The sequence below is a fragment of the Arachis hypogaea genome, chromosome 20 (genome assembly GCF_003086295.3).
Source record: "Arachis hypogaea cultivar Tifrunner chromosome 20, arahy.Tifrunner.gnm2.J5K5, whole genome shotgun sequence".
In the NCBI taxonomy this organism is placed as follows: domain Eukaryota; kingdom Viridiplantae; phylum Streptophyta; class Magnoliopsida; order Fabales; family Fabaceae; genus Arachis; species Arachis hypogaea.
Genome location: NC_092055.1, coordinates 100,294,360 through 100,319,427, shown reverse-complemented (window position 1 = coordinate 100,319,427; position 25,068 = coordinate 100,294,360). Strand labels below are relative to the sequence as shown.

Below are 25,068 nucleotides of genomic sequence, written 5' to 3'. Positions count from 1 at the left end.
AAGTGGGAGCAATAACAAAACTCATCACACCTGATAAGGATAACTAGGATGGGATTTCCAGTTCTTATACCTTGCCAATAGTTTTCTTTATGATTATTAATTTATTTTTCTTGCCATTTAAATTATTTGTTCTCTATTTCAAAAATCCAAAAACATACCTTTTTCCATAACCAATAATAAATCATACTTCCCTGCAATTCCTTGAGAAGACGACCCGAGGTTCAAATACTTCGGTTATAAATTTTATTGGGTTTTGTTACTTGTGACAACCAAACTTTTGTACGAAAGGATTTTCTGTTGGTTTAGAAACTATACTTACAACGTTATTATTTTTATAAAAATTCTTTACCGGCAAGAATCAGTTCGTCAAAAATGGCGCCGTTGCCGGGGAATTCCAACTGTGTGCCTTATTATTGGTTATTGTAAATATTTTCTTTTACCTGTTTATTTATTTTTATTTTTGTTTTTTAATTTCTTTTATTAGCTACCATGAGTTCTCACCCCTTTGGCTTTAAGTTTGGTTCCAATGTTACTGTAAGGAATGGAAATTATAACAGGAACATGCATCAAGGTTGAAACAATCACAGATGGAAGGAGCCACGAGGATCTGATCAACCCTTTAGGCAACAATACCTTCCAAGATACCCTGGACTACGACCATTCTACAATGCATACCAAGACAATAGTTATAGTGGACCTCTTCGTGACAACCAACCTCTACCAGTATACTATGGTCAAAAGCCATTCCGAGAGGCATACCAAGATGATAGATATGGTGGACCCCCTTGTAGTTACCAACAAGCCCCATCATATACCTATAAACCACCTCCTCAACATAGCTTTGAACCACCACACTCACAAGCCAACCACCACCATTCACCTCCATATGACCTTAACCCTTACCCACCCCAATTCCAATTCAATTACCCCCAAGAACCACCACTTCCATATGCACCATGTCCATATCCATCAACCCAAGAATCACAGGAACGTCTCAAGGAAACAGTGAATAAATTTCATGCAACCCTTCACCAATTGGATCAAGCGATCAATCGATTAGCTTCCCGACGTTCGGACACTCAAGAAACCCCCATGGCTTCATGTTGACAATCTAATGAAGAACGTAGCATGAAGGAGATACTAGAAACTCCAGTGGACAGTAAAAAGCATGACTTTGTACTGGAACAAGTAGAGGAAGCCGTAATTATCGAAGAAGAAGAATTGGTTGAAGACTTAGGAGATGCTGAACCTCCATGGGAACTAAGAATTGTGGAAAATTCTGCCAAGCAGTTTGCAATCGATGCTAAGGAGGATAGTGTACAACCCCTGAAGCATGTATCTTATGAAGAACTGGACGGAACAGATCAAGAAGCAAGTTTCCTTGGTACTGATAACCATGAATTCAGCTCTCCTAATAATGAACTTGCATCCACAAGTGGATTCTTTGAGATTGAAGAATCTTTCCCAAGTGAATACGAAGATGATACGGAGGTAGACTTCTCTCAACCTCCAATTTATGACTTGAATGATGAGGAAGATATCGAAGACTTTGATCAAGACGTGGTTGCAGTTGAAGACGTTTGCAAAGAAGTGGAGGAATTCACAGAAGAATACAAGGTAGTAGAGCTTGTAAAACCACTGAAAACACCTATCCCAAGGCCATTACCACCCAATACAAACTTCAAGTGGGTAAAATCCTTAGCCTTTATCTTTACTTTTCCACTTGAATATGGTTTGCTTGAAATAGATGGCCAGCTTAGAGCTCTTTGTGGCTTTAAGAGTAAGAGGGAAATGGTTCGCACTCAGAGCTGGTATGCAAGATTCAATAAAGCTCCACGCTACAATTTGAGGTACAAGGATTGGTTTCGAGTTTGATTGAATGAGTCTCGGAAGATGTTTGGTCATCTTAGTGAGGATTCAAATTCCGTACTACCCGGCTGGAAAAATGTAGATCAAAACAAAGATGGGTACAGAAGCAAGGTTTGGGATCCTGGAATTTATCTTGATAATCAATACTCCTGGAGTCTGAAAACCTACTTTAACTTGCTCAAAGGCTTTACTTGCCTAGTATGGGACCCGGAGGATATTGGAATTGCAAACATTGGTAGAGATTTTTGGATGAGTTTAAGCATAAGCCACTATGACCAGGAGCTCAACGAATGTCCAACTTAAGGACTTTAACTAAAAATGCTAGGTGGGAGACAACCCACCATGGTATGATCGTTCCTTTTTTCAATTTTAATTTTATTTCGTTTTGTTTGTTTTCGTTTTATTTAATTTTATTTTACTGTACCTGGATTTATTCATAACATCCACATCTGCATTTTACATTCTGCATACTGCATAAAAAAAAATTATCACCCCACGCGTGCGCATGGGCCACGTGTGCGCATGGGCCACGCGTGGGTGTCGACTCAAAATCGACGTCACAATCCTACGCCCAGAAAGTTGGGCTGGAATCATGCGGTTGGTATGCCTTAGGCACAATTTAGGCCATGCGTTTGTGTCAGTTATGCGAATGCGTCACTTTCACTTCACACACACCACGCGAAAGCGTGGGCGATGCGTACGCGTCGCATGGAAATTATTTCCCCCTCAATTGAAATAGAGAGTTACGCCAAAATGACGCTGGAATTGTGTGTTTAGCACAATTCTGAGCGACGCGTACGCGTGCCCCACGCGTACGCGTCACTTTCATTAGCCATCACTCACGCGATCGCGTCAGTGATGCGTCCGCGTGGATTTGAATCCACTTAACCTAATCCACGCGAAAACCTAGCCCCCACCGCGTCAACATTTCCCCCCTCCCATACAGTCTCCACTCTCTCTTCCCCTCTACAACAACCACCGCCGACCAGCCACCCTGCCACTGCCCCGCCTCGCCGCGCCCCTGCCACCGCACCGCCCTCGCCGAACCACCCCCTCCCTTCTCTTCTTCTCTTCCTCTTCTTCCCCTCCCACCCTCCTTCTCCACGGCACCCTGTCACACCAAGCCGAGCCAGCACCGCCGCCACCACCCAAATTGCTAGCCACCACCACACCCCACATCCTTCACCCTCCTCGCCCCCTTTTTCTCTTCTTCCCCTCCCTCTTTCATTCCCTGCCCCACCTGAACCACCACCGCGCTGCCAGCACCGCTGCGCCGCTTCACCCATCACAGCCGTGCCGCCCACCACACCACCACCATCTCTCTGAGTCCAATTTCTGTTCCTCTGCCCATCAGGTTCTGCCGAACACCGATTCCTTTTCCAGTTATTTAGTTAGTTCCATATTTTTTCAAATTCTATTCAAATTAAGATAGTTAGAGATGCATGATTGTAGTGGATTTTAGGTGGTTAGGTAGCTAGGATATGGTTAGTGAATTTAGATTTGATAATTGTGCTGTTCTTGCTACTTGCTTTATCTATTTCGCAATTCTGACATTGTTGTGCTGTTCATTACTGTTTATTGTTGTTTTGATTTCAATTGCAATTCTTGCTGACGCTTAAGTATGTTTATTCTAAATTCATGTGACTTGATAATTGTTACTCTTTTCTGCACTACCTTAATATCATATGAACTGATTTCTGTTGCTGTTTATTACTCGGGAACATCCAATTTTTAGCCGGAATGCTGCCCGATTTTTTCCAAATTATTTCACTCTATTACCATTCATGAATTGGTTTTGGTAAATTCAAGTTTTACTCTAATTGGTTCCAACCAAGCCAATTCATGGATGAATGGGCTAGCATTCTTATTCTTTCTGTTCCCTTATTCATTAAATAGCATTATTGATGATTTCGATTTCATTTTGCAATTCTTTTATTTATATGATTTATCATCAATAATCTGCAATATCTACTTGAATGTGAGTTCCTTGTTTTTCACGTTTGTACAAATTTTGTTAATTAAGAACCATAACACCATGCCACTTACTTTGAATTCACTTTTTAACTCTTAACTACATTAACTTTCTAACTTTTCTATTAGTTTTCAACTAACCACTTTAACACCATTTCAAGGCATGACTACTGTTGTTCCTGATAAACAAGAATTCCACATATCATAGATTTTGGATTGTGATTTTTATTCTCTGCCTTTTAACTTGCATACAGTCCAATATTTTACATATATTTAACTCACTTCATGCTTTTATTGCTCTTTTATTACTCTTTTGCACCTCTATGCTGATATTGATAAATTCCTATTTGCTTACCTGTTTTCCTGCTTTAGTTTCTTAAACTGTATCCTGGAACTTCCGCTTTTTAGGATGTCTTACCCCAAAAGCAAGGGAAAGGGCAAGGCAACCACAGGCAAAAGGAAAAGAGGCGAATCTTCTACCACCATCTTAGATATCCTCCATGATGATTCCTGGAGGGAAAAGAATTTTACCCCGCAGGAAAAGGCTGATCAGTTACTGCCCGCCACAGACCTAGTCAAGTTTTCCAACAGATACTGTGAACTCAAGTATTCGGTCTTTCAAACTTCAAGGAACCTATACCTGGAAAAGACCCTCAAAATTCCAGAAGAACTATAACAATACACTACAGAACAGATAAAACAGAGAGGCTGGTTCTTTCTGGAGAGGAACTTGACTGAGGTCAATGCATCTTGGGTTAGGGAATTCTACTGCAACTACTTCAAAATGACCCTGAGGTAGAAACATTTTGCATGTAGTTGCATTCATATAGATAGGTTGCATTTCATACATTCTACTACTCCTCTTCACCTTTATAGCTTCTCTTGAGCTTAGCATGAGGACATGCTAATGTTTAAGTGTGGGGAGGTTGATAAACCACTATTTCATGATTTATCTTGTGCTCAATTGAGTGGTTTTTATTAACTCTTTACCCATTTATTCATACTAATCGCATGCTTTATGTCTTCCTTCCTGATTTTGTGCTATGATTGAAAACATGCTTCTTTGGCCTTTATATTGCTAATATTAATCCTCTCTTATCACCATTAGATGCCTTGATATGTGTGTTAAGTGATTTCAGAGATTACAGGGTAGGAATGGCTCAGAGGATAGAAAAGAAGCATGCAAAAGTTGAAGGAATACAAGAAGTTGGAGAAACTGCTCAGCTGTCCAGCCTGACCTCATTGCACTCAAAACGGCTATAACTTTAGCTACAGAGGTCCAAACAACGCGGTTCCAGTTGCGTTAGAAAGCTAACGTTCGGGGCTTCGATTTGATATATAGTTTGCTATAGCTGCCCCAAAGGTAGGTGACGCAAAAGCATGAATAACGCGCCCACATCGCATCTGCGAACTTCAATCCACGCTAACGCGTGGATGACGCCTCCGCGTCACTTTGCCGCAACCTGAACGTACCAGAATATGCTGGGGGCAATTTCTGGGCTGCTTTTGACCCAGCTTTTGGCCCGAAAAACACATATTAGAGGCTATAAAGTGGGGAAATGCATCCATTCATCAACATGCTTTCATATTCACAATTTTAGGATTTGATGTAGTTTTAGGAGAGAGGTTCCCTCCTCTCTCTTAGGATTTAGTTTTAGGATTTAGGATTATTTCTTCTTCATCACAGGTTCAATATTCCTTTTTATTTATTTTCTCAATTTAATTTATGAATTCTTCTATGTTACAGATTATTCTTTTGATTAATGTTATTTGAGGTATTTCAGTTTGTTATTTCTCTCTTTTATTTATATTACTGTTGCTTCCAATCTGAAGACATTTTTATTCCAGTAGATTTACTTTTCCCTTTTGGTCTTGGTTAAGAAATCAGTAACTCAGGAGTTATCAAACTCAACATGATTGATAATCGTTATCTTTGCTAATTGAATTAAACTTCAATAATCCCAATCTTTCCTTTGGGATTAACTAGGATTTGAAGATCTAACTAATTAGTCAGTTGACCTTCCCTTTCTCTAGCAAAGGTTAACTAAGTGGAATTAAGGTTCAATTTTCATCATCATTGATAAGGATAACTAGGATAGGACTTCCAATTTCTCACACCTTGCCAAAAGTATGTTTTTACAGTTATTTATTTATTTTACAGTCTTTTACCTATTTTAATTGCAATTTAAATTACTTGTTCCTCATCTTCACAACCCCGATTTACAATCTTCATAACCAATAATAAGAACATACTTCCCTGTAGTTCCTTGAGAAGACGACTCGAGGTTTAAATACTTCGGTTATCAATTTATTTAGGGGTTTGTTACTTGTGACAACCAAAACGTTTGTACGAAGGGATTTCTGTTGGTTTAGAAACCATATCTACAACGCGACTATTTTTTATAAAATTCTTTACTGGAAAAAATCTTAACGTCAAAATGGTGCCGTTGCCGGGGAACTGCAATCGTGTGCCTTATTATTGGTTATTGTAAATATTTTTTTTACTTGTTTATTTGTCATTATTTTTCTCTTTTTATTTTCATTAGCTACTATGAATCCTCACCCCTCTCGCTTTGAGTTTGGTTCTAATATTGTTGAAAGGAGTGAAAGTTATAATAGGAACATGCATCAAGGTCGGAAGAATCAAAGATGGGAGGAGCCACAAGGATTTAATCAACCCTCTTGGCAACAACCCCCTCCAATGCACTATAACCAACAACCATTCTGTGATACTGGTGTGTGAAATCGTGATCATTGCTTCCTTGGTAACGGCGCTAAAAACTCAATACGCACGTTCATGATCTTAATTCTATTTCACAACTTCGTACAACTAACCAGCAAGTGCACTGGGTCGTCCAAGTAATACCTTACGTGAGTAAGGGTCGAATCCCACGGAGATTGTTGGTATGAAGCAAGCTATGGTTATCTTGTAAATCTCAATCAGGTGGATTAAATGGTTATGGAGTTTTCGAATAATAATAATAATTAAACAGAAAATAAAGATAGAGATACTTATGTAATTCATTGGTGAGAATTTCAGATAAGCGTATAGAGATGCTTTCGTTCCTCTGAACCTCTACTTTCCTGCTGTCTTCATCCAATCAATCCTACTCCTTTCCATGGGAAGCTTTATGTAGGGCATCACTGTTGTCAATGGCTACATCCCATCCTCCTGTGAAAATGGTCCAATGCGCTGTCACTGCATGGCTAATCATCTGTCAGTTCTCGATCATACTGGAGTAGGATTTACTATCCTTTTGCATCTGTCACTACGCCCAGCACTCGCGAGTTTGAAGCTCGTCACAGCCATCCCTTCCCAGATCCTACTCGGAATACCTCAAACAAGGTTTAGACTTTTCAGATCTCAGGAGTGGCCATCATGGGTTCTAACTTATATCACGAAGACACTAATAACTCGGACTCGGTCCCCTGTATTAGATATCCAAGAGATATCCATTCAATCTAAGGTAGAACGAAAGTGGTTGTCAGCCACGCGTTCATAAGTTGAGAATGATGATGACTGTCACGATCATCACATCCACCATATTGAAGTGCGAATGAATATCTTAGAAGCGGAATAAGTTGAATTGAATAGAAAAACAGTAGTACTTTGCATTAATCTTTGTGGAACAGCAGAGCTCCACACCTTAATCTATGGTGTGTAGAAACTCTACCGTTGAAAATACATAAGTGATAAATATTCAGGCATGGCCGAGAGGCCAGCCCCCAAACGTGATCTAAAGATGAAACTAAAGATCATCTGATTCCAAATATAATAGTAAAAAGTCCTATTTATACTAAACTAGCTACTAGGGTTTACAGAAGTAAGTAATTGATGCATAAATCTACTTCCAGGGCCCACTTGGTGTGTGCTTGGGCTGAGCTTGAAGTTTACACATGGAGAGGTCATTCTTGGAGTTGAACGCCAGTTTGTAACGTGTTTCTGGCGTTGAACTCCACTTTGCAACTTGTTTCTGGCGCTGGACGCCAGACTACAGCATGGAACTGGCGTTGAATGCCAGTTTACGTCGTCAATCCTTATTCAAAGTATGGACTATTATATATTGCGAGAAAGCCCTGGATGTCTACTTTCCAACGCAATTGGAGGCGCGCCATTTGGAGTTTTGTAGCTCCAGAAAATTCACTTTGAGTGAAGGGAGGTCAGAATCCAATAGCATCAGCAGTCCTTCTTCAACCTCTGAATCTGATTTTTGCTCAAGTCCCTCAATTTCAGCCAGAAAATACCTGAAATTACAGAAAAACACACAAACTCATAGTAAAGTCCAGAAATGTGATTTTTATTTAAAAACTAATAAAAAAATACTAAAAACTAACTAAATCATACTGAAAACTATGTAAAAACAATGCCAAAAAGCGTATAAATTATCCGCTCATCACAACACCAAACTTAAATTGTTGCTTGTCCCCAACAACTAAAAATCAAATAGGATAAAAATAAGAGAATATACTATAAATTCCAAACTATCAATGAAACATAGCTCCAATAAGATGAGCGGGACTTGTAGCTTTTTGCCTCTTGAATAGTTTTGGCATCTCACTTTATCCATTGAAGTTCAGAATGATTGGCATCTATAGGAACTCAGAGTTCAGATAGTGTTATTGATTCTCCTAGTTCAGTATGTTGATTCTTGAACACAGCTACTTTTTGAGTCTTGGCCGTGGCCCTAAGCACTTTGTTTTCCAGTATTACCACCGGATACATAAATGTCACAGACACAAAACTGGGTGAACCTTTTCAGATTGTGACTCAGCTTTGCTAAAGTCCTCAATTAGAGGTGTCCAGGGTTCTTAAGCACACTCTTCTTTTGCTTTGGACCTTGACTTTAACCGCTCAGTCTCAAGTTTTCACTTGACACCTTCACGCCATAAGCCCATGGTTAGGGACAGCTTGGTTTAGCCGCTTAGGCCAGGATTTTATTCCTTTAGGCCCTCCTATCCACTGATGCTCAAAGCCTTGGGATCCTTTTTTTTTACCCTTGCCTTTTGGTTTTAAGGGTTATTGGCTTTTTTGCTCTTGCCTTTTGGTTTTAAGAGCTTTTGGCTTTTTCTGCTTGCTTGTTCTTTTTCTCTTTTTTTTTTCACTATTTTTTCTTTTTTTTCTGCAAGCTTTGTATTCACTGCTTTTTCTTGCTTCAAGAATCATTTTTATGATTTTTCAGATTATCAAATAACATGTCTCCTTTTTCCTTATTCTTCAAGAGCCAACATATTTAACATTCATTAAACATCAACTTCAAAAGACCTATGCACTGTTCAAGCATTCATTCAGAAAACAAAAAGTGTTGCCACCACATCAAAATAATTAAACTAGTTTCAAGGATGAATTCGAAACCATGTACTTCTTGTTCTTTTGTTTTTAAAACATTTTTCATTCAAGAGAGGTGATGGATTCATATTCACTACTTTAAGGCATAGACACTTAAATACTAATGATCATGTAATAAGACACAAACATAAATAAACATAAAGCTCAAAAATCAAAGAACAGTAAATTTAAGAACAAGGAATGAGTCCACCTTAGTGATGGTGGCGTTTTCTTCTTGAGGAACCAATGATGTCCTTGAGCTCTTCTATCTCTCTTCCTTATCTTTGTTGCTCCTTCCTCATAGCTCTTTGATCTTCTCTAATTTCACGGAGGATGATGGAGTGCTCTTGATGCTCCTATCCTTAGTTGCTCCAATAATTGTGTGGAGGAAAATGTATCCCCTGAGGTATCTCAGGGATCTCTTGATTTGCAGTCAAATGTTCTACCACTGAGCTATAGACCCTTGAGATGAATCTCTCCATCTCCTATAACTCGAAGGTGGAAGCTTTTGTCTTTCCTTTCCTCTTTCTAGAGGTTTCTCTGGCCTTAGGTGCCATCAATGGTTATGAAAAAACAAAAAAGCTATGCTTTTACCACACCAAACTTAGAATGTTGCTCGCCCTCGAGCAAAAGAAGAAAGAATAGAAGAAGAAGAAGAAGATATGGAGGAGATGGAGGGATATGTGTATTCGGCTATATGGGTGGGATTGGGTGGTAAAGAGATTTTGAATTTTGAAGGTAGGTGGGGTGTATGGATGTGAGTAGTGAATGGAAAACAGAAGGGAAGAGAGATTGAGGTGATTGGTGAAGGGTTCTTGGAAAAGGGTGATATAGGATTATGAGGAGAGAAGGTGAGTGGACGTATATGGGATCCTGTGGGGTCCACAGATCCTGAGGTGATCCTGTGCAGTCCACAGATCCTGAGGTGTCAAAGATTTACATCCCTGCACCAATTAGGCATGCAAAATGCCTTTGCATTCATTTCTGGCGTTTAAACGCCGAAGTGATGCTTATTATGGGCGTTCAACGCCCATGTGCAGCATGTTTCTGGTGTTGAACGCCAGCTTCATGCTTGTTTCTGGCGTTCAGCACCAGCTCTTCTCAGGGTGTATTCCTGGCGTTTAAACGCCAGGATGTTGCTTGTTCTGGACGTTCAACGCCATATCCATGCTCTGTTCTGGCGTTGAACGCTAGCCAGATGCTCCTTACTGGCGTTTAAACGCCATATCCATGCTCCTAATAAAACATGAGATAACAAAGAGAAAATAAAATAAAAATAATTAAATAATATTGGGTTACCTCCCAACAAGCGCTTCTTTAATGTCAATAGCTTGACAGTGAGCTCTCATGGAGCCTCACAGGTGATCAGGTCAATTTTATAGACTCCTGGTGCACAAATTGTGAATCACACTTTTCACAACTCGTACCACTAACCAGCAAGTGCACTGGGTCGTCCAAGTAATACCTCACGTGAGTAAGGGTCGAATCCCACGGAGATTGTTGGTTTGAAGCAATCTATGGATATCTTGTAAATCTTAGTCAGGAAGTTAAATATGTTTATCAGTTGAATTGTGAATAACCAAGAGAGCATAAATTAAAGGTTACTTGTTATGCAGTAATGGAGAATATGTTGGAGTTTTGGAGATGCTTTGTCTTCTGAATCTCTGCTTTCCTCTGTCTTCTAATTCACGCACGCACGTCCTCCTATGGCAAGCTGTATGTAGGGGATCACCGTCGTCAATGGCTACATCCCATCCTCTCAGTGAAGAATGTGCTCACATGCTCTGTCACAGCACGGCTAATCATCTGTCGGTTCTCGATCATACTGGAATAGGATTCTTCATCCTTTTGCGTCTGTCACTAACGCCCAGCACTCGCGAGTTTGAAGCTCGTCATAGTCATTCGATCATTGAATCCTACTTGGAATACCACAGACAAGGTTTAGACCTTCCGGATTCTCATGAATGCCGCCATCAGTTCTAGCTTATACCACGGAGATTCTGATTACGGAATCTAAGAGACACTCATTCAATCGGATATAGAACGGAGGTGGTTGTCAGGCACACGTTCATAGTTTGAGGAAGGTGATGAATGTCACGGATCATCACCTTCATCACAGTTAAGCGCGAATGAACATCTTAGATAGGAACAAGCGTGTTTGAATGGAAAACAGAAATACTCGCATTAATTCATCGAGACACAGCAGAGCTCCTCACCCCCAACAATGGAGTTTAGAGACTCATGCCGTCAAAGAGTACAAAGTTTAGATCTAAAATGTCATGAGATACAAAATAAGTCTCTAAAAGTTGTTTAAATACTAAACTAGTAGCCTAGGTTTACAACAAATGAGTAAACTATGATGGATGATGCAGAGATCCACTTCTGGGGCCCACTTGGTGTGTGCTAGGCTGAGAATTAAGCAATCCACGTGCAGAGGTCATTTGTGGAGTTGAACGCCAGTTTTTGTGCCAGTTTGGGCGTTCAACTCCAGCTTTTGATCCTTTTCTGGCGCTGGACGCCAGAATTGGACAGAGAACTGGCGTTGAACGCCAGTTTACGTCGTCTATCCTTGTGCAAAGTATGGACTATTATATATTTCTGGAAAGCCCTGGATGTCTACTTTCAAGTTCTGTAGCTCCAGAAAATCTACTTTGAGTGCAGGGAGGTCAGAATCCAACAGCATCAGCAGTCCTTTTTCAGCCTGAATCAGATTTTTGCTCAGCTCCTTCAATTTCATCTAGAAAAATACCTGAAATTATAGAAAAACACACAACTCATAGTAAAGTCCAAAAATATGAATTTTTCCTAAAAACTAATGAAAATAGACTAAAAACTAACTAAAACATCCTCAAAACTATATGAAATTAACCCCAAAAAGCGTATAAAATATCCGCTCATCACAACACCAAACTTAAACTGTTGCTTGTCCTCAAGCAACTAGACAAATAAAATAGAAGACTAATAGGTTGAGAAGCAATAATATTTCAGAGTTTTTGATTGAAGATCAGATTCTAATTAGATGAGCGGGACTAGTAGCTTTTTGCTTCTGAACAGTTTTGGCATCTCACTTTATCCATTGAAGCTCAGAGTGATTGGCATCTATAGGAACTTAGAATTCAGATAGTGTTATTGATTCTCCTATTTCAGTGTGATGATTCTTGAACACAGCTATTTTATGAGTCTTGGCCGTGGCCCTAAGCACTTTGTTTTCCAGTATTACCACCGGATACATAAATGCCACAGACACATAATTGGGTGAACCTTTTCAGATTGTGGCTCAGCTTTGCTAAAGCCCCCAATTAGAGGTGTCCAGGGTTCTTAAGCACACTCTTCTTTTTGCTTTGGACCTTGACTTTAACCGCTCAGTCTCAAGTTTTCACTTGACACCTTCACGCCACAAGCACATGGTTAGGGACAGCTTGGTTTAGCCGCTTAGATCAGGATTTTAGTTCTTTAGGCCCTCCTATCCACTGATGCTCAAAGCCTTGGGATCCTTTTTATTTGCCCTTGCCTTTTGGTTTTAAGAGCTTTTGGCTTTTTCTGCTTGCTTTTTCTCTCTTCTCTTTTTTTTTTTTGCAAGCTTTGTTCTTCGCTGCTTTTTCTTGCTTCAAGAATCATTTTTATGATTTTTTAGATTATCAATAACATGTCTCATGTTCATCATTCTTTCAAGAGCCAACATATTTAACAGTCTTAAACAACAAATTCAAAAGACATATGCACTGTTCAAGCATTCATTCAGAAGACAGAAAGCATTGCCACCACATTTAACTAATTAGAATTTTTCTTATTAAGACTCGAAATTTTATTGCCTCTTATTCAAAAGATCTACTACTTTATTCATGTTTGCTGATGATGAGAAAAAATAAACTATAGCTTAATTGGAGATAAAATCAAAATAGATACTAATTACTATTATATGACTCCTAAGGTAAACTTCTATAAGGACACTGTCACAGAGTTAAGGCAGAAATTGGAAGTTAACAACCTTTATTCTGGGGGAACGGGGGTTCCTCTGATCCTTGGGGTGCTTGGTCCTACAAGAGAAGACTTTTGGCGCTTCAATTCCCTTAAGTCACGCCCTTGCTCCTCTTGTTCTTTAAACATATAGGTCAGCATTTGACTGTGTTCCTTCTGTTCTTTTATTATTTGCTCCATAGCTTCCCGTATCTTGGTAACAGACGTCTCAAGATACTCCCAGTATTCAGATTGAGGGATCTCTGGGAGGAATTCCTGTGCTCTCTTCTTGATGGGATCATCCTGTACTTGTTGTTTTTCCATTGATGCTTTGGTGATTGGCTTCTCAATTGAGATATACTCAGTTATTTCCATCCTTACTCCAGCGTCCTTGCAGAGCAGAGAAATCACGCTTGGATAAGCCAACCTGGCCTCTTTAGAATTTTTGTTAGCAATTTTGTAGAGTTCAGCTGAGATCAGCTGATGAACCTCCACTTCCTTTCCCATCATGATGCAATGGATCATCACTGCTCTTTTAACTGTGACTTCAGAACGGTTGCTCGTAGGCAACAGAGAATGCCCAATGAAGTCTAGCCATCCTCTGGCGACTGGTTTGAGATCCTCCCTCTTGAGTTGATTTGGGACACCCTTTGTGTTGGTGGTCCACCTGGCTCCAGGGATACATATGTCCTTTAGAATCTTATCCAGGCCAATGTCTGCTCTCATCATCCTCCTGTTAAAGGAGTCTGGATCATCCTTTAGCTGAGGTAGCTTTAAGATCTCCCTGATTCTGTCAGGGTGGGTATGAACAATCTTTCCTCTGACCACGGTCCGATAGTCATAGAAGGCTGTTCCAGATAGTTTCTGCTTGTCAGTTTGCCACATATTAGCATAGAACTCCTGGACCATGTTCTTTCCCACTTTCGTTTCAGGATTAGCTAGGACTTCCCAGTTCCTGATTCGAATTTGCTCCTGGATCTCCGGATATTCATCTTCTTTCAGATCGAATCTAACTTCCGGGATCACTGATCTCAGACCCATTATTTTAAGATAATGGTCTGAATGTTCTTTAGATAAGAACTTCCCTTGATTCCAAAGTGGTTTTGGAACGCTCTCTTTCTTGCCTCTTGGAGTGGGTTGTTTTCCTTTAGGAGCCATGATCTTAGTGATCTCAGATAAACACACCAAACTTAGAGGTTTGCTTGTCCTCAAGCAAAAGAAAAGAAAGGAGAGGGATAGAAGGAGAGCTAGGTGCAATTGTTGATGGAGGAGGAGGGAGGCCGAACCCAAATTTAAAGGGATCGGGGGTGGTTTTTCGAAAAATTGGAAAAGATAAGATAAAAAGATTGAGTTGAAAAAGATAAGATAGAAGATATAGTTTAATTTTGAAGAGATATGATAGATTTTTGAAAAAGATAAATCTGAATTTTGAAAAAGATAATATGGAGATTTGAAAAAGATATGGATTAGTTGAAAAGATTTTAGAGTGAAAAAGATAGATTTGTTTTCAGAAAAGATTTGAAAAGAGTTGGATTGAATTTGGAAAGAGGGATTTTTAGAAATCAGGGTTCTTAACATGTTCATGTAAAAATCATGCATTGAAACATAAAATTTGAAATTAGAATAGAAATACGTGTGGAAAAATGAATTTGGCTCCTCCTTGCTATCCTGGCGTTTGAACGCCCAAACACTGCCTGTTTTGGGCGTTCAGCGCCCAAATACTACTCTCCTGGGCGTTCAACGCCCAGCTGCTGCCATTACTGGCGTTCAACGCCCAGTGGGTGCCCATTTCTGGCATTGAACGCCCAGATTGCTACCATTACTGGCGTTCAACGCCCAGTGGATGCCCATTTTGGGCGTTGAACGCCCAAAATACACTTTTACTGGCGTTTTCTTGCCAGTGAGCTCTTTTTCTCTGTTTTGTGTGCCAAGGTCTTCTATGAATGATTCCTCACCTTAGTGTCAGTGAACTTTACATAAACAAATAAAAATAAAAATAAAAATAAAAATAAAAAATAGGGCAAAATGCTTAGAGGATTGTTGCCCCATGGCTGGGTTGCCTCCCAGCAAGCACTTCTTTATTGTCTTTAGCTGGACCTTGCTGAGCTTTTAATCTAGCTTTAGCCTTGATCATTCTTGCTCAATGTTGCCTTTAAGATAATGCTTGATTCTCTGTCCATTGACAATGAACTTCTTATCAGAATCAATATCTTGAAGCTCCACATAACCATATGGTGATACACTTGTAATCACGTATGGTCCCCTCCACCGGGATTTCAGTTTCCCGGGGAATAGCCTGAGTCTAGAGTTAAACAACAGAACCTTCTGTCCTGGTTCAAAGATTCTAGATGACAGCTTTCTGTCATGCCACTTTTTTTATTTTTCTTTATAAAGCTTGGCGTTTTCGAAAGCTGTGAATCTGAATTCCTCTAGCTCATTTAGCTGGAGTAATCGTTTTTCTCCTGCTAGTTTGACATCAAAGTTTAGGAATCTGGTTGCCCAGTAGGCCTTATGTTCCAGTTCCACGGGCAGGTGACATGCCTTACCATACACGAGTTGGTATGGAGAGGTCCCTATAGGGGTCTTGAATGCTGTCCTGTAAGCCCACAGAGCATCATCCAAGCTCCGTGCCCAATCCTTTCTACGGGTATTTGTTGTCCGTTCCAGGATTCTCTTTAATTCTCTATTAGAGACTTCAGCTTGCCCATTGATTTGTGGATGATATGGAGTGGCCACCTTGTGGCGAATTCCATACCGAACCATGGCAGAGTAAAGCTGTTTATTGCAGAAGTGAGTGCCCCCATCACTGATTAGTACTCTAGGGACACCAAATCTGCTAAAGATATGTTTCTGGAGGAACTTCAGCACTATTTTAGTATCATTGTTGGGTGTGGCAATAGCCTCAACCCATTTTGATACATAGTCAACTGCCACCAGAATATAAGTGTTTGAGTATGATGGTGGGAAAGGTCCCATGAAGTCAATTCCCCATACGTCGAACAACTCAATTTCCAAGATTCCTTGTTGAGGCATGGGGTAACCATGAGGCAGATTGCCAGCTCTTTGGCAGCTATCACAGTTACGTACAAACTCTCGGGAATCTTTATAGAGTGTGGGCCAATAGAAGCCACATTGGAGGACCTTGGTGGCTGTTCGCTCACCTCCGAAATGGCCTCCATATTGAAATCCGTGGCAATGCCACAAGATCCTATGTGCTTCTTCTCTAGGCACACACCTACGGATAATTCCGTCTGCACATCTCTTAAAGAGATAAGGTTCATCCCACAAGTAGTACTTTGCATCAGTAATTAATTTTTTCTTCTGTATCCTGTTGTACTCCTTGGGTATGAACCTTGCAGCTTTATAGTTTGCAATATCGGCAAACCATGGTGTTTCCTGAATGGCAAACAAATGCTCATCTGGAAACGTCTCAGAGATCTCAAGAGAGGGGAGGGGCGTCCCTTCTACTGGCTCTATCCGTGATAGATGATCAGCCACTTGGTTCTCTGTCCCTTTTCTGTCTCTTATTTCTATATCAAACTCTTGCAGAAGCAATACCCATCTGATGAGCCTGGGTTTTGAATCCTGCTTTGTGAGTAGATATTTAAGAGCAGCATGGTCAGTATACACAATCACTTTTGATCCTACTAAGTATGATATGAACTTGTCAATGGCGTAAATCACTGCAAGTAATTCTTTTTCTGTGGTTGTGTAGTTTTTCTGGGCATCATTTAGAACGCGACTAGCATAATAAATGACGTGCAGAAGCTTGTCATGCCTCTGTCCCAATACTGCACCAATGGCGTGATCACTGGCATCACACATTAGCTCAAATGGTAACGTCCAGTCTGGTGCAGAAATGACTGGTGCTGTGACCAGCTTAGCTTTCAGTGTTTCAAACGCCTGCAGGCACTCTGTGTCAAACACAAATGGCGTGTCAGTAGCTAGCAGATTGCTTAGAGGTTTTGCGATTTTTGAAAAATCCTTTATAAACCTCCTATAGAATCCTGCATGCCCCAGAAAGCTTCTGATTGCCTTAACATTGGCAGGTGGTGGTAATTTTTCAATTACCTCTATTTTTGCTTGATCCACCTCTATTCCCTTGTTAGAGATTTTATGCCCAAGAACAATTCCTTTAGTCACCATGAAGTGACACTTTTCCCAGTTTAAAACTAGGTTGGTCTCTTGGCATCTTTTCAGAACAAGTTTCAGGTGGTCAAGGCAGGAGCTGAATGAGTCTCCATATACTGAGAAGTCATCCATGAAGACTTCCAGAAAATTTTCCACCATATCAGAGAAAATAGAGAGCATGCATCTCTGGAAGGTTGCAGGCGCATTACATAGCCCAAATGGCATCCTTCTATAAGTAAACACTCCGGATGGACATGTGAATGCTGTTTTCTCTTGATCCTGGGGATCTACTGCAATCTGGTTATAGCCTGAGTAGCCATCCAAAAAGCAGTAATAATCATGACCTGCTAGTCTTTCTAGCATCTGGTCTATGAATGGTAAAGGAAAATGATCCTTTCTGGTGGCTGTATTGAGCCTTCTGTAGTCAATACACATGCGCCACCCTGTAACTGTTCTTGTAGGAACCAGTTCATTTTTTTCATTATGAATCACTGTCATGCCTCATTTTTTTGGGACGACTTGAACAGGGCTCACCCAGGGGCTATCAGAAATAGGATAAATAATCCCAGCCTCCAGTAATTTGGTGACCTCTTTCTACACCACTTCTTTCATGGCTGGATTTAGCCGCCTCTGTGGTTGCACCACTGGTTTGGCATTATCTTCCAATAAGATTTTGTGCATGCATCTAGCTGGGCTTATGCCCTTAAGGTCACCTATGGACCACCCAAGAGCTGTCTTGTGTGTCCTTAGCACTTGAATAAGTGCATCCTCTTCCTGTGAATTTAAAGCAGAGCTTATGATCACTGGAAAAGTGTCACCTTCTCCCAGAAACACATATTTCAAGGATGGTGGTAATGGCTTGAGCTCGGGTTTAGGAGGTTTTTCCTCTTTCAGAAGAAAGTTCAGAGGCTCTTTCATGTCCTCTGAATCCTCCAAATCAGGCTGAACATCCTTAAAGATGTCTTCCAACTCTGATTCGAGACTCTCAGCCATGTTGATCTCTTCTACCAAAGAGTCAATAAGATCAACTTTCATGCAGTCTGTTGGTGTGTCTCGATGCTGCATGGCTTTAACAGCGTTCAACTTGAACTCATCATCATTGACTCTCAGGGTTATTTCCCCCTGTTGGACGTCAATGAGGGATCGTCCAGTTGCTAGGAAGGGTCTTCCTAGAATGAGAGTAGCACTCTTGTGCTCCTCCATTTCCAGCACAACAAAGTCAGTGGGAAAGGCGAATGGCCCAACTCTGACAATCATGTCCTCAATCACGCCTGATGGGTATTTAGTGGAACCATCAGCAAGTTGGAGACATATCCGGGTTGGTTTAACTTCTTCAGTTAAGCCAAGCTTCCTGATAGTGGATGCAGGTATTAGGTTGATGCTTGCCCCAAGATCGCATAAAGCTGTCTTGGTGCAATTACCTTCTAATATGCATGGTATCAGAAAACTCCCAGGGTCTTTAAGCTTTTCAGGAAAGCTCTTCAGAATGACTGCACTGCATTCTTCAGTGAGGAGAACTCTTTCTGTTTCTCTCCAATCCTTTTTATGACTCAAGATCTCTTTCATGAACTTGGCATAAGAAGGTATTTGCTCAAGTGCTTCTGCAAATGGAATTTTTATTTCAAGAGTCCTGAGATAATCTGCAAAGCGAGCAAATTGCTTATCCTGCTCCTCTTTTCGGAGTTTTTGAGGATAAGGTATCTTGGCTTTATATTCTTCAACCTTAGTTGCTGCAGGTTTATTGCCTACAGAAGTGGTTGAAGAAGCCTTTTTAGAGGGGTTGTTATCAGCATTTGTGTGTGTCTGATCCCTCACTGGCAATTGAGTGCCAGAGTTAGAAGCTGGAGTGAAACTGGACGCCAGCTCCTTGTCTGCTCCTGGCGTCTGAACGCCAGAACTGTGCCCATTTTGGGCGTTCAGCGCCAGATCTTGCCCATTTTGGGCGTTCAACGCCAGTCCTGCCTTGTTTCTGGCGTTGAACGCCAGTCCTGAGCATGGTCTGGGCGTTCAGTGCCAGCCTTCCACCAATTTTCTGGCATTTCAGTTCCAGAATTAATTTTCCTTGGGCTCTTACTGTCCTCAGGTGAATTTTGGGTGGTTTGCTCATTTCTTAGCTTTTTGCTGCCTTGAGGTGGGGTATTTAATGTTTTCCCACTTCTTAGTTGAACTGCTTGGCATTCTTCTGCTATTTGCCTTGACAGCTGCTGCTTTGTTTGCTTAAATTGTTCGTCCATATGTATATTAGCCATCCTTGTCTCTTGTAACCTGTCTTTAAATTCGGCTAACTGCTTTGTTAGAAAGTCCAATTGCTGATTGAATTCAGCAGCTTGTTTTACAGGACTGAGTTCAGCAGTTACTGTTTTAACCTCTTCATTCATGGAAGGGTTGCTGCTTAGGTACAGATGCTGATTCCTGGCAACTGTATCAATGAGCTCTTGAGCCTCTTCAATTATCTTTCTCATGTGGATAGATCCACCAGCTGAGTAATCTAGAGACATCTGAGCTCCTTCTGCAAGCCCATAGTAGAAGATGTCTAACTGAACCCACTCTGAAAATATTTCAGAGGGACATTTTCGTAGCATCTCTCTGTATCTCTCCCAGGCATCATAAAGAGATTCATTATCTCCTTGTCTAAAGCCTTGGATGTCCAGCCTTAGCTGTGTCATCCTTTTTGGAGGGAAATATTGATTCAGGAATTTTTCTGTCAGCTGTTTCCATGTCGTTATGCTGGCCTTAGGTTGGTTATTTAACCACCTCTTAGCTTGATCTTTTACAGCAAATGGAAACAGTAATAGTCTGTAGACATCCTGATCTATTTCCTTATCATGTACTGTGTCAGCAATTTGTAAAAATTGTGCCAGAAACTCTGTAGGTTCTTCCTGTGGAAGACCGGAATACTGGCAGCTTTGCTGCACCATGATAATGAGCTGAGGATTCAACTCAAAGCTACTAACTCCAATGGAGGGTATGCAGATACTACTCCCATATGAAGCAGTAGAGGGGTTAGAATATGACCCCAGAGTCCTCCTGGACTGTTCATTTCCACTTAGGTCCATGATGGAGAAAGGGAGATGATGTAAAATAGAAAAAAAATATTTTTATTTATTTATTTATATATTTATTTCGAAAATGAAATAAATTAAAATAAAATAAATAAAAATTGAGTGAAGATTTTCGAAAAACTGAGGAGAGAGAAAGTGGTTAGGAAGTTTTGAAAAGGATATGATGATTTTGAAAAAAAAAATTTTTAATTTTGAAATGAAAATCTGAATTTTAGAAATATATTTCGAAAATCTATTTTTAAAATAGAGAGAAAATATATTTTTGATTTTTAAGAGGAAAGAGAAAAACAATAAGATAGCACAAGATTTAAAATTTTTAGATCTAATGCTCCTTATTTTTGAAAATTTTGGAGGGAAAACACCAAGGAACACCAAACTTAAAAATTGTAAGATCAAGACACAAGGAAAACTCAAGAACACTTTGAAGGCTCACAAGAACACAAGAACATGAAGGAAGAACACCAAACTTAAAATTTTTTTAAAAACCAAAATAAATTTTTGAAAATTTTAAGAAAAATTAACAAGAAAACACCAAACTTAAAGTTTGGCACAAGATCTAATAGAAAAATTATTTTTGAAAAAGGTTTTAATAAGAAAATAAGGATTCTAAAATTTTAACACAACAATAACACGAGACTCTAAACAAAAAGAGAAATTTTTCCTAATCTAAGCAACAAAATAAACCGTTAGTTGTCCAAACACGAACAATCCCCGGCAACGGCGCCAAAAACTTGGTGCACAAATTGTGAATCACACTTTTCACAACTCGTACCACTAACCAGCAAGTGCACTGGGTCGTCCAAGTAATACCTCATGTGAGTAAGGGTCGAATCCCACGGAGATTGTTGGTTTGAAGCAATCTATGGATATCTTGTAAATCTTAGTCAGGAAGTCAAATATGTTTATCAGTTGAATTGTGAATAACCAAGAGAGCATAAATTAAAGGTTACTTGTTATGCAGTAATGGAGAATATGTTGGAGTTTTGGAGATACTTTGTCTTCTGAATCTCTGCTTTCCTCTGTCTTCTAATTCACGCACGCACGTCCTCCTATGGAAAGCTGTATGTAGGGGATCACCGTCGTCAATGGCTACATCCCATCCTCTCAGTGAAGAATGTGCTCACATGCTCTGTCACAGCACGGCTAATCATCTGTCGGTTCTCGATCATACTGGAATAGGATTCTTCATCCTTTTGAGTATGTCACTAACGCCCAACACTCGCGAGTTTGAAGCTCGTCACAGTCATTCGATCATTGAATCCTACTTGGAATACCACAGACAAGGTTTAGACCTTCCGGATTCTCATGAATGCCGCCATCAGTTCTAGCTTATACCACGGAGATTCTGATTACGGAATCTAAGAGACACTCATTCAATCGGATATAGAACAGAGGTGGTTGTCAGGCACACGTTCATGGTTTGAGGAAGGTGATGAATGTCACGGATCATCACCTTCATCACAGTTAAGCGCGAATGAACATCTTAGATAGGAACAAGCGTGTTTGAATAGAAAACAGAAATACTCGCATTAATTCATCGAGACACAGCAGAGCTCCTCACCCCCAACAATGGAGTTTAGAGACTCATGCCATCACCTTCTGGGGCCCACTTGGTGTGTGCTGGGCTGAGAATTAAGCAATCCACGTGCAGAGACCATTTGTGGAGTTGAACGCCAGTTTTTGTGCCAGTTTGGGCGTTCAACTCCAGCTTTTGATCCTTTTCTGGCGCTGGACGCCAGAATTGGACAGAGAACTGGCGTTAAACGCCAGTTTACGTCGTCTATCCTTGTGCAAAGTATGGACTATTATATATTTCGGGAAAGCTCTGGATGTCTACTTTCCAACGCAATTGGAAGCATGCCATTTCAAGTTCTGTAGCTCCAGAAAATCCACTTTGAGTGCAGGGAGGTCAGAATCCAACATCATCAGCAGTCCTTTTTCAGCCTGAATCAGATTTTTGCTCAGCTCCTTCAATTTCATCCAGAAAAATACCTGAAATTACAGAAAAACACACAACTCATAGTAAAGTCCAGAAATATGAATTTTTCCTAAAAACTAATGAAAATAAACTAAAAACTAACTAAAACATCCTCAAAACTATATGAAATTAACCCCAAAAAGCGTATAAAATATCCGCTCATCAACTTCCAACACCAAACTTAGAGTTTGGATATGGGAATTCAATACCAAACTTAGAGTTTGGCTGAGGCCTCCCAACACCAAACTTAGAGTTTGATTGTGGGGGCTTTGTTTGACTCTGTACTGAGAGAAGCTTTTCATGCTTCCTCTCCATGGTTACAGAAGGAGGACCTTGAGTTTTAAACACAAGGTAGTCCTCATTCAGTTGAAAGACCAACTCTCCTCTATCCACATCAATCACAGCTCTTGCTGTGGCTAGGAAGGGTCTTCCAAGGATAATGGATTCATCCTCATCCTTCCCAGTATCTAGGATTATGAAATCAGCAGGGATGTAAAGGCCTTCAACCTTTACTAACATGTCCTCTACTTGTCCATAAGCCTATTTTCTGGAATTGTCTGCCATCTCTAATGAGATTCTAGAAGCTTGTACCTCAAAGATTCCTTGTTTCTCTATTACAGAGAGTGGCATGAGGTTTATTCCTGACCCCAGGTCACATAGAGCCTTCTCAAAGGTCATGGTGCCTATGGTACAAGGTATTAGGAACTTTCCAGGATCCTGTTTCTTCTGAGGCAATCTCAGTTGATCCAGATCACTCAGTTCATTGGTGAGTAAGGGAGGTTCATCTTCCAAAGTCTCATTACCAAATAATTTGGCATTCAGCTTCATGATAGCACCAAGGTACTTGGCAACTTGCTCTTCAGTAACATCTTCATTCTCTTCAGAAGAAGAATACTCATCAGAGCTCATGAATAGCATAAGGAGGTTCAATGGAATCTCTATGGTCTCTAGATGAGCCTCAGATTCCTTTGGTTCCTCAGAGAGAAACTCCTTATTGATCTCTGGACGTCCCAGGAGGTCTTCCTCACTGGGATTCACGTCCTCCTCCTCTTTTGTGGTTTCGGCCATGATGGTCATTTCAATGGGCTTGCACTCTCCTTTTGGATTTTCTTCTGTATTGCTTAGGAGAGTACTAGAAGGGGTTTCAGTGATCCTTTTACTCAGCTGGCCCACTTGTGCTTCCAGATTTCTAATAGAGGACCTTGTTTCATTCATGAAACTTAAAGTGGCCTTAGATAGATCAGAGACTATATTTGCCAAGCTAGATGGATTCTGCTCAGAACTCTCTGTCTTTTGCTGAGTGGATGATAGAAAAGGCTTGCTATTGCTAAACCTATTTCTTCCACCATTATTAAAGCCTTGTTGAGGCTTTTGTTGATCCTTCCATGAGAGATTTGGATGATTTCTCCATGAGGGATTATAGGTGTTTCCATAGGGTTCACCTATGTAATTTACCTCTGCTATTGCAGGGTTCTCAGGAGCATAAGCTTCTTCTTCAGAAGATGCCTCTTGAGTACTGTTGGATGCAGCTTACATTCTATTCAGACTCTGAGAAATCATATTGACCTGCTGAGTCAATAGTTTGTTCTGAGCCAATATGGCATTCAGAGCATCAATTTCAAGAACTCCCTTCTTCTGAGGCGTCCTATTACTCACAGAATTCCTCTCAGAAGTGTACATAAACTAGTTGTTAGCAACCATGTCAATAAGTTCTTGAGCTTCTGCAGGCGTTTTCTTTAGGTGAATGGATCCACCTGCAGAAACATCCAATAACATCTTAGCTAATTCAGACAGACCATCATAGAATATATCCAGGATGGTCCATTCTGAAAGCATGTTAGAAGGACATTTTTTGGTCAGTTGCTTATATCTCTCCCAAGCTTCATTGAGGGATTCACCTTCTTTCTGTCTGAAGGTTTGAACATCCACTCTAAGCTTGCTAAGCTTTTGAGGAGGAAAGAACTTGGCTAAGAAAGCCGTGACCAGCTTATCCCAAGAGTTCAGGCTATCTTTGGGTTGAGAGTCCAACCACACTCTAGCTCTGTCTCTTACAGCAAACGGGAAAAGCATAAGCCTGTAGACCTCGGGATCAACCCCATTGGTCTTAACAGTATCATAGATCTGTAAGAACTCAGTTAAGAACTGAAAAGGATCTTCAGATGGAAGTCCATGAAACTTGCAGTTCTACTGCATCAGAGAAACTAATTGAGGTTTCAGCTCAAAGTTGTTTGCTCCAATGGAAGGGATGGAGATGCTTCTTCCATGTAAATTGGAATTCGGTGCAGTAAAGTCACCAAGCATCCTTGAAGAACTGAAGATTGATGGTTTAGAGGTTATAGTAAACTCTCGTTGCAAGTATAGTTACTAAACCAAGCAATCAACCTTTCTTACAAACGTTTTGGTTGTCACAAGTAACAAACCCCTTTGAAATTGATAACCGAGTATTCAAACCTCAGGTCGTCTTCTCAAGGAATTGCAGGGAGGTGTTCTTATTATTGATTATGAAAAAGTGTATTTTTGGGGAATGTTGAGTTTGGGCAATGGCACAGATATATTTAAATGACAAGTAAAATAAATAAATAACTGTAAACTAAACTCTTGGCAAGGTAAGAGAAATTGGAAGTCCAGACCAAGTTATCCTTATCAATGATAATGAAAATTGAATTTTAATTCCACTTAGTCAACCTTTACTAAAGTAAAGGAAAGTCAAGGGATTAATTAGTTTGATCTTCGAATCCTATTTATTTCCTAAGAAAAGATTCGGATTATTGAAG

General features: G+C 40.3%; 1 non-coding gene across 1 annotated transcript; it reads left to right on the top strand.

Moving 5' to 3' along the window:
• Positions 1–24,124: 24,124 nt before the first annotated feature.
• LOC112787497 (small nucleolar RNA R71) lies at positions 24,125–24,232 on the top strand. The gene has a single exon (XR_003194908.1). It is a non-coding gene; the product is annotated as a small nucleolar RNA R71 (small nucleolar RNA).
• The last annotated feature ends 836 nt before the right edge of the window (positions 24,233–25,068 follow it).